We start from the raw sequence: 10,570 nt of genomic DNA, 5'->3' as shown, positions 1-10,570 counted from the left end.
CCACAGGTGGACGATGGATGGCTGAATGGCCCGTCCCAGAGGAAATAAAAGAGGAGCGAAAGGGGAGGGGGCTTTTGCAGGAAACAATTTGTTCCTTTGGTCATTAAGATTCATTTCAGGAGTGTGAAGATCTGTCCGTGAATCTCAGAGACTCTGTGCCAAGTCTTTCCTTGCAGAGCACCTCACTTTTTACATGGCAGCTTTCCAAAATAGATAAGGTCTGTGATCATAAATATTCCTTTGAAAGACTGTTTACCAGGCCTTGCTGGATGTGAATGAGAGGAATTCACATTCATTTAATAAAAGGGGTTTTGTCGGGACCAGGACTCTGCCTCGGACTTTTTGGGGAAGCCTCGGTCAGAACACCAATTTCCTTTGTGCATGAAACCCATGCAAAAGAAATCTAGAATGGAAATCTTATCCCCTTTTGGCGTTCAGTGAAGGAGAGAACTGTTGAATAGGTCCCAGATTCTCTACTTATCTCTAATTATGCCTTTTTATTTTATTTTGTCGCCCCAGGCAGGGTATTAACATATCTGGCAGCCTGGCCTTATTTTCACAGAACGGCTGTCATCACAAATCATAAAAACCCGAATCTATAACAACGTGGCCCTTTGAAGATCAATTTTTATTACATTCCATGACTTATCGTATTAAACTCCTCGCTCCGTTCCCGCATACCGTCGGCTTCCTTTCTTTCTCATAACACTGTTTTTCAGAGAACTGCAGTTCGTCCTCGACTTACGACAGTTCATTTAGTGACCATTCAAAAAAAAAAGAAAGAAAGAGGAAGGGAGGGAGAAAGGAAGGAAGAAAAAGGGAGGGAGGGAGGATGGAAAGAGAGAAAGAGAAAGAAAGAAAGAGAAAGAAAGAACAAAGGAGGGAGGGAATGGAGGGAAGGAAGGAAGGAAGAAATAAGGAGGGGAGTGGGAGGGAGGAAAGGAAGGGAAGAAAGAAAGAAAGAAAGAAAGAAAGAAAGAAAGAAAGAAAGAAAGAAAGAAAGAGGGAAGGAAGGAAGGAAGGAAGGAAGGAAGGAAGGAAGGAAGGAAGGAAGGAAGGAAGAAAAAGTGAACAAAGGAGGGAGGGAAGGAAGGGAGGGAGGAGGGAGGGAGGGAGGAAAGAATGAACCAATGAACAAAGGAGGGAGGGAAGGAGGGAAGGAGGGAAGGAAGGAAGGAAGAGAGAGAGAGAAATAGAGAACAAAGGAGGGAGGGAAGGAGGGAGGGAGGGAGGGAAGGGAGGGAGGAAAGAAAGAAAGAACAAAGAGGGAGGGAGGAAAGAAGGAAGGGAAGAAAGAAAGAAAGAAAGAAGGAAAGAAAGAAAGAAAGAAAGAAAGAAAGAGGGAAGGAAGAGAGTGTGAAACAGAAAACAAAGGAGGGAGGGAAGGAAGGGAGGATGGATGGAGGAAGGAAAGAAAGAATGAACAAACAAACAAAGGAGGGAGGGAAGGAGGAAAGAAAGGAAGGAAGGAAGGAAGAGAGAGAAAGAGAGAACAATGGAGGGTGGGAAGTAGGAAGGGAGGGAAGGGAGGAAGAGGGAGGAAAGAAAGAACAAACGAACGAACAAAGGAGGGAGGGAAGGAGGAAAGAAAGGAAGGAAGGAAGGGAGAGAAAGAGAGAACAAAGGAGGGAGGGAAGGAAGGGAGGGAAGAGGGAGGAAAGAAAGAAAGAGGGAAGGAAGGAATAGAGCGTTTAAGAGGGAACAAAGGAGGGAGGGAAGGAGGAAAGAAAGAAAGAATGAACAAACAAAGGAGGGAGGGAAGGAGGAAAGAAAGAGAAAGAAAGGAAGGAAGAGAGAGAAAGAGAACAAAGGAGGGAGGGAAGGAGGGAGGGAAGAGAGAGGAAAGAAAGAAAGAACAAAGAGGGAGGGAAGGAAAGAAGGCAGGGAGGAAGAAGGGAGGGAGGAAAGAAAGAAAGAACAAAGAGGGAGGGAAGGAAGGAAGAAAGAAAGAAAGAAGAAAGAAAGAAAGAAAGAAAGAAAGAAAGAAAGAAAGAAAGAAAGAAAGAAAGAAAGAGGGAGGGAGGAATCCCTTTGGCAGCAATGGTGATTCACTTCTAAATTGTTCCCGAGAAACTGCATGAATTTGTCTCTAAAGTCAGCAAGAGAGGTTATACTTTAAAAAAAAACAAGTCTTTCTCTTACACAACTTTGGACGCCAACAGTAAGGAAAAAAAGAAGGCTACTTCCTGCTCTGACAGGAGGGAACTTACCTCCTTCCTTTCCCTAGAAAATCGGATTCAGACACGCCCCCCCCCCCTTGCAGGGAACTTCAGAATTTGGCCGGGCAGCCAAAAATGAAAAGTCCTCTTAACATTGTGACCATTTGCTCTCTTTGGATGCAGCCGCTTAGGATCCATGAGATATGGCTGACACTGGAAAGGCTCCAGCTGGGAGAAATCTTTCATTTTAAAAAAATATATTTTTAATTTTAATAACAGAATAACAGAGTTGGAAGGGACCTTGGAGGTCTTCTAGTCCAACCCCCTGCCTAGGCAGGAAACCCTATACCGTTCTAGACAAATGGCTATCCAACTTCTTCTTGAAAACCTCCAGTGTTGCGGCATTCACAACTTCTGGAGGCAAGGAGTTCCATTGATTAATTGTCCTCACTGTCAGGAAATTTCCCCTCGGTTCTAAATTGCTTCTCTCCTTGATTAGTTTCCACCCATTGCTTCTTGTTCTGCCCCCAGGTGCCTTGGAGAATAGTTTGACCCCAGTGGTGGGTTGCTCTTACTGTCTCTACCAGTACAGTTCTCACAAGGCCGTGCGTCCATTCGTGCACATGCGCTGCGCACACCTGCGCACTCCCCCGCCCCTGCAACACCCAGCTGCTTGTCGGAGCTCATTCAGGTGCCACACGCTGGTTGACCAGTTGCTTTAAAAAATGGTATAGAACGCGGGCGGGCAGGTGGGCCAAACAGGCCACCGTACCGGTATGCTGTCAGCTGCTCTCGACTACTAGCGGTACGTCCGTACCGTACCGGGAGAAACCCACCACTGGCTGAGTCCCTCCTCTTTGTGGTAGCCCCTCAAATACTGGAACATTGTTTTCATGCCACCCATAATCCTTCTTATCAGTAAATTAGACATACCCCAGTTTCTGCAACAGTTCTTCATATGTTTTACCCTTCAGTCCAGAGGTGGGTTCCTACCAGTACGGACCACTTCGGTCAAGTAGGCAGTAACTCGGCTGGCCACGCCCTCAAACTGGTTTACCTACTGAGCATGCACGCGGAGACACCCGAAGTGCATCCCTGAGCAAAACGGCAGTAGAAGAAGCTTCAGTCCCCTAATCATGTTTGTTGCTTCTTTTCATAACTCACAACAACAACAACAACAACAGCAACTCCAGAAGGTTTAAAAAGTGTTGGCAAAAACAGCCTTCTCCAAAGCGCAGATCTTCAGAAGCTGGAACACTGATTTCCCACGTCATCAGCGCTGGGTTTCACATTTTGTTACCACTGGTTCGCGGGCGCACACGTGCCCCTTTGCACATGCACCCGCCCTTCTGCGCATGCGCCTAGTTGCCATGGGCGAATAGGCAACAAAAATAAAATAATAAAATAAAATAAAATAATAAAATAAATAAAATAAATAAATAAAATATAAAATAAAATAAAATAAAATAAAATAAATAAAATAAATAAAATAAATAAAATAAATAAAATAAATAAAATAAATAAAATAAATAAAATAAATAAAATAAATATAAAATAAAATAAAATAAAATAAAATAAAATAATAAAATAAAATAAAATAAAATAAAATAAAATAAAATAATAAAATAAAATAAATAAAATAAAATAAAATAAAATAATAAAATAAAATAAAATAATAAAATAATAAAATAAAATAAAATAAAATAAAATTTGTACTGTTGCTGTAGAATTTTTTGGGGGAAATAAGCATATAATTAAATAGCATACCATGGGAAACAACTGAAAGACAACTAAATCCATACATACTGTAGGAGGAACTGAGATTCTTTGAATGTTGAGAATGAACACTAGAGGGGACTAAAGGACTAGATAGAATTAAATATATATCAGTAAGTGAATCTTTCAACTAAGTTTTTAAAATGGTCAATGGTGGTACAATTTTTGAGCTACTTAAAAAGTTGTTTGAAAAGAGGACACCAAGATTAACACTAGACCAACAATCAAGCCGTAAAGAACTTAGGCAAACAAACAGTAAAGAGCAGCCTAATCAAGGAAGCACCAAGAAGAAAACAACAGTCCCACCAATGCTGACATGGGAAAATAGCTAGGTGTTGTGGGCTGCCAGCAGACTCCGACAGTGAGGAGGTTGGAGAGGAACAGGGGACAGTCCTGGAGTCTGAAGAAGGCTCAGATGAGGGCTCTGTGTCTGAGGCAGAGAGGGGGCCAGAGCCATATGCCAGTTATCAGCTGCCTTCGGAGTCAGACCACAGCGAGGCAGAAGAACAGCTGGAGCCTGTTCCCAGTGTGCGCATGCGCAGAGCTAACAGACAATTGGAACAGCTAAAGAACAAGGATCGACTTGTGAGTAAGGCCACAGGTGGATGATGAATGGCCCCTCCCAGAGGGAATAAAGAGGAGCGAAAGGGGAGGGGAGTTTGCAGGAGACAATCAGTTCAATTCATGAAGGTGAAGATCTGTTCCTGACTTCTTGCCAAGTAATTGCTGCTACAGCATGGAGTTTCAAAGATAGCGGCCTGGCAGCTCTCCAAGCCCGATAAAGGTCTGTAGCTGTGAAATCTCTTGATTGTTGGCTGGGATTTTGCTGGAGAGGAATTCACTTTAAGCTAAATAAAAGCAGTTTTATCGGGACAAAGAGTCGGCTTCCTGCTGCTGGCGAAGCCTAGGCCAGAACACTAGTATATAAACAGAAAGCAAAGCCCACTTCCTTCTACACTGATGATATTACCTAGTTGGGTCATGAAATGGCTGCAAGAAAACAACCAGGCTCAGAGAGCACCAAGGACTTCATAGAAGTGCAGATTGTTTTGCATGAAAGCAAATTCAATGTTTTAGAAGACATTGTTAAGATAAAATACAGGTAGTCCTCATCCTTATGACCACAATTGAGCCCAACATTTATGTTGTTAAGTGAGAAATTTGCTAAGTGAGTTTTCCCCATTTTACAACTTGTCTTGCCAACTTTTGTTAAGTGAATCACGCCCCCAAACTGGTTCTCATGCGGAGCTGCCACGCACAGACCTATTTTTGTGCAAAAGCCTACGCGCGCAGAGAGCGTGTCTGGCATGCATGCGAGCGAAGAGAGCACGTGCGCACAAAATATCTGCGCGCACCAAACCGGCAGTAATGCTGGGAGCAACCCATCCCATCCAATTTTGGTCACCACACTACAATAAAGAGGTTGAGACTTTGGGGAAAAGTGCAGAGAGAAGCAACGAAGATGATTAAAAGCCTAGAGACAAAAACATAGGAAGAACGGTTGCAGGATTTGGGTTAGAGAAAAGAAGGACTAGGGGAGACATGATATCAATATTCCAATATTTGAGGGGCTGCCCCAAAGAAGAAGGAGTCAAGCTATTCTCCAAAGCACCTGAGGGCAGGACAAGAAGCAATGGGTGGAAACTAATCAAGGAGAGAAGCAACCTAGAAATGAGGAGAAATTTCCTGACAGTGAGGACAATTCATCAGTGGATCGACTTGCCTCCAGAAGTTGTGAATGCTCCAACTTGAAGCTTTTAACAAGAGGTTGGACAACCATTTGTCTGAAATGGTTCAGGGTTTCCTGCCTGAGAAGGGGGTTGGACTAGAAGACCTCCGAGGTCTCTTCCATCTCTTCTTCTGATTTTTTCCCCCCAAATGGTTTTAAACTGCCAGGAAATATGATATGTAAGGGTTTTAACTTAGTAAAATATTTCCTGACAACACAAAAATTACTTTCCGAGCATGGAAACCATTATAAATCTTTGGCGTCCCTCCTCAGTCTTTTTTAGATACATGGACTGAAATATTTGTTTGCTAGATATTTCCTTTCTCGTGACACAGGTCTTGGACAGCTCATGTCACACTGGGGGGAGAAGATGCTGCGGTGAATCACGATGCCCTAGTTTGAGTGCCTTCTCGGCCAAGGACTTAGCAGCCGAATGCTTCGTTCTTCTTTGCTTTGAAAATACAGAATAACAGAGTTAGAAAGGGACCTTGGAGGTCTTCTAGTCCAACCCCCTATTCAGGCAGAAAAACCTATGCCATTTCACACAAATGATTGTCCAATAACTTCTGTAAAACCTCCAGTATTGGAGCATTCACAACTCCTGGAGCAAGTTTGTTCCACTGATTAATTGTTCTCACTGACAGGAAATTTCTCCTTAGTTCTAAGTTGCTTGTCCCCTTGATTAGTTTCCACTCATTGCTCCTTGTCCTATCCTCAGGTGCTTTGGAGAATAACTTGACACCCTCTTCTTTGTGGCAGCCTCTGAGATATTGGAACATTGCTATCATGTCTCCCCTAATCCTTCTTTTCATTAAACTAGATATACCCAATTCTTGCAACCCTTTTAAAATATGTTTTAGTCTCCAGGCCTTTAATAATCTGTGCTGCTCTTCTCTGCAATCTTTCCAGAGTCTCTGCATCTGTTTTGCATCGTGGTAACCAGAACACTAGGAATCCTGCATCCAGTTTTGGTCGCCACAATGTAAAAAAGATGTGGAGACTCTGGAAAGAGTGCAGAGAATAGCAAGAAAGAGGATTAGGGGACTGGAGGCTCAACCATATGAAGAACAATTGCAGGAATTGGGCATGGCTAATCTCATAAAGCAAAGGATCAGGGGAGACATGATAGCAGTCTTCTGATATCTCAAGGGCTGTCCCAAAAAAGAGGGAGTCAAGCTATTCTCCAAGGCACCTGACGGCAGAACAAGAAGCAATGGGTGGAAACTAATCAAGGAGAGAAGCAACTTAGAACTGAGGAGAAATTTCCTGACAGTGAGAACAATTAATCAGTGGAACAGAAATTGCCTCCAGAAGTTGTGAATGCCCCAACACTGGAAGTCTTTAAGAAGATGTTGGATAGCCATTTGTCTGAAACGGTATAAGGTTTCCTGCCTAGGCAGGGGGTTGGACTAGAAGACCTTCAAGATCCCTTCCAACTCTGTTATTGTATTATATTGTATTGTAAGTGTGGAGTTAACCAAAGCAATAGTCTCGTTTTTAATATTGGTGATAATTCTGGCATACCTTACAGTGCTTGTACCACCACACAATTATTTGCACGGTGTATAGGTTAGTTCTCAACTTATGACCGTAATCGATCCCCAAATGTATGTTGCTAAGTGAGACATTTGTTAAGGGATTTCCCCCCCCTCCCAGTTTATGACTTTTCTTGCCACAGTTCTTACGGTAAATGAATTGTGGCAGTTGTTAAATTCATAACCCAGTTGTTCCACAAATCCTTCTCTAGTCAGAAGGTCGCAAAAGGGATTCATACAAAGTGAGTTTTGCTCTGTTTTACGACTTTCTCGTCACGTTCGTTAAGTGAATCACTGCAACTCTTAAATTCGTAACATGGGCTGTTAAATGAATCTGGTTTCCTCACTGACTTTGCTTGTCAGAAGGTTCACGCTGCAACCGTCATAAATCTGAGTCAGTTGCCAAGCCTCCAAATCTTGGCCACATGACCATGAAGATGCCGCAATGGTCATAAGTGTGAAAATGGTCATAAGTCACTTTTTCCAGTGACGTTGTAACTTCGGACAGTCACTAAATGAACTGTTGTAAGGCGAGGACTACCTCTATGATTCTTTTGACATCAGGCTCCAGGTAAAAGAAATATCATCTTCTTCTTCTTTTAATGACCCCATAATCTCTTGCAGGGTGGAGTCTGGGCACCTGAATGGAGCAAACAGAGCGTTTTAATGGCCAGATGCCCTTCCTGTCGCCAATGCAGAGTTTTGTTTGGCAGATACAGTATATTCTCATTGCGCCCAGAGAGAGAAATACCTGCCTCTACCTGGGATCGAACTCACAGCCTCTGGACTGTGAGGCAAGAGCTCTACCTCTAAGCCAACGCAATGCACATCCAGATAACAGAAATGTAATCGAAGAGCCATAAGAAAATGGCTCGAAGAAATTACTAAACATCAAGTAGATATGAATTAGTAGACCGGAATTATTTCTATTGGGAATACTTACAAAGAATTATGACAAAAAACCCCACAATATTTAATTATACATATCATAACGGCAGCGAGAATAACATAGGCACAAAATTGGAAGAATAACAATATGCCAACAGAGAGGAAGGTTACAATGAAAGTGTTAAAGTGTGCAGAGACGGAAACATTTACAAAAGAAATAAAAGAAAAGGAGGAAACAGAATATTATATGGTGTGGAATGAGTGGAACATATGGCTAGAGAACAGGTGCGAAGCTTAAGGAAAGACTAAATGAAGAAGACACAGAAATTAGCAATGTATGGGTAGAGGTGAACAAACATGTATAAACGGAATGAAGGACTGTAAATTAAGGACTGTATATAATCGCATCGTATGTATATAGACAAAGAGAAACTGAAATAAGGGGGGGAGGAGTGTATTTACAATGGATGTATGTCGAGGTGAAAATGTTGTACAGAAGGAAATTGGGGGGGGGAAGAATTTTTTTTCTTATTTAAAAAAAACCTAATAAAATATTCTTAAAAAAAAAGAAAGAAATGTACTTTTTCCATTTTGGCCGGGCAATCTTGATGCACCTGGTAGGGAATCAAATCTACTTAAGGGTCTACATTGAAATGTGATCCTGTGCGACATATTGTCAACCTTTCTCCCCTTTTTTTCCCTTCAAACCCTTTCGCTGCCCATCAGTCAGATCTTTGTGATTTGATTGATGTGGCTGCACGGGCTTGAGTAACCGATGAGTTTGCCCTCCACCTGACCCTTTGCTGGGTGTTCTTCTACCTTCACCTGTATCCTTTGAGGCTTCTATTATGTATGAGACCCTTGTATGATTCCGTTGCCTCTTGAATTATTCTACGCAAAGGACCTGCCATTAAAATTCTAGAGATGGTTTGTATGATCATTTACGTACATCAAGGGGAGATATTCAACAGGTTCTGACAGGTTCTGGAGAACCGGTGGTGGAAATTTTGAGTAGTCCGAAGAACCAGCAAATGTCACCTCTGGCTGGCCCCAGAGTGTGGTGGGAATGGAGATTTTGCAATATCCTTCTCCCTGGAGTGGGGAGGGAATGGGGATTTTGCAGTATCCTTCCCCTGGAATGTGGAGGGAATGGGGATTTTGCATTATCCTTTCCCTGGAATGTGGAGGGAATGGGGATTTTGCAGTATCCTTCCCCTGGAGTGGGGAGGGAATGGGGATTTTGCAGCATCCTTCCCCTGGAGTGGGGAGGGAATGGGGATATTGCAGCATCCTTCCCCTGGAGTGGGGAGGGAATGGGGATTTTGCAGTATCCTTCCCCTGGAGTGTGGAGGGAATGGGGATTTTGCAGTATCCTTCCCCTGGAGTGGGGGGGAAATGGGGATTTTGCAGTATCCTTCCCCTGGAGTGGGGAGGGAATGGAGATTTTGCAATATCCTTCCCCCTGGAGTGGGGAGGGAATGTGGATTTTGCAGTATCCTTCCCCTGCCATGCCCACCAAGTCACACCCACAGAACCGATTGTAAAAAGAATTGAATTTCACCTGGATGGTCTCAAAGACGTTTTTTCAAGAGGCAATTGGACTTTCTTGGTGGGTTTTTTTTTCTTGGAAGACTCTTGCCCAACAGCCGGCACTGGGGTTCAACAGTGGACGGACACACAGGGCAGAGAAAAAGATTCTGCAGAAAACACAGCTCCACAGCACAGTCCTTTCAGCTCCATACCCATTGGCGCCACTCAGGTGACCCCGAGGATACAGGCAAGCCTCCAAGTGGCCTCAACAACTTGCTAAAAGGATGCAAATGTCCAGCTGTCTGCAAGGAGCGTGAATCCTTCCATCCTCCACCATCCAGTCAGAGTTGAAGAAGCTTCTTGGATGAGAAGCGAAAGGTCTTCAAAGGAAAAACAAGGACGTCCAGTTGCCTCTTGAAAAAAAGCACCTCTGGGAGTGTCCCAGTTATTGTCTCTCAGCCAGGTGTTGGCTACTTTGTACTTGCACCTTTGGTTTTTCCTCCCTAGGTGAAAAACCTTAATTTTCTCCACCTTAAATTTCATTTTGTTGGATAGGTTTAAGTCAGGGGTGTCCAAACTTGGCAACTTTAAGACTTGTGGACTTCAACTCCCAGAATTCCCCAGCCAGGAATTCTGGGAGTTGAAGTCCCCAAGTCTTAAAGTTGCCAAGTTTGGACACCCCTGGTTTAAGTCTATGAAGATCTTTTTGGCTCCCAAGATTGTCTTCTGGCGTGTTGGTGATTCCTGGCAGCTTGGTGTCATCTGCCAATTTGATGAATTATGCAACTGTGGGGAGAGGGGGCGACTAATAAGTTTAAATAAATAAATAAATAAATAAACTCACAACATCATCATCTCATCACGCATCGTAAAAAGGACCCCAAATATGTGGGTTGCCAAAATCCAGAGACTCCCTAAATGCAGCAAACCTCAATTCCTATGGTTGAATGGGG

Source organism: Natrix helvetica (genome assembly GCF_964273705.1).
Source record: "Natrix helvetica genome assembly, chromosome: 7".
NCBI lineage: Eukaryota > Metazoa > Chordata > Lepidosauria > Squamata > Natricidae > Natrix > Natrix helvetica.
This window is presented reverse-complemented; position numbering follows the sequence as displayed.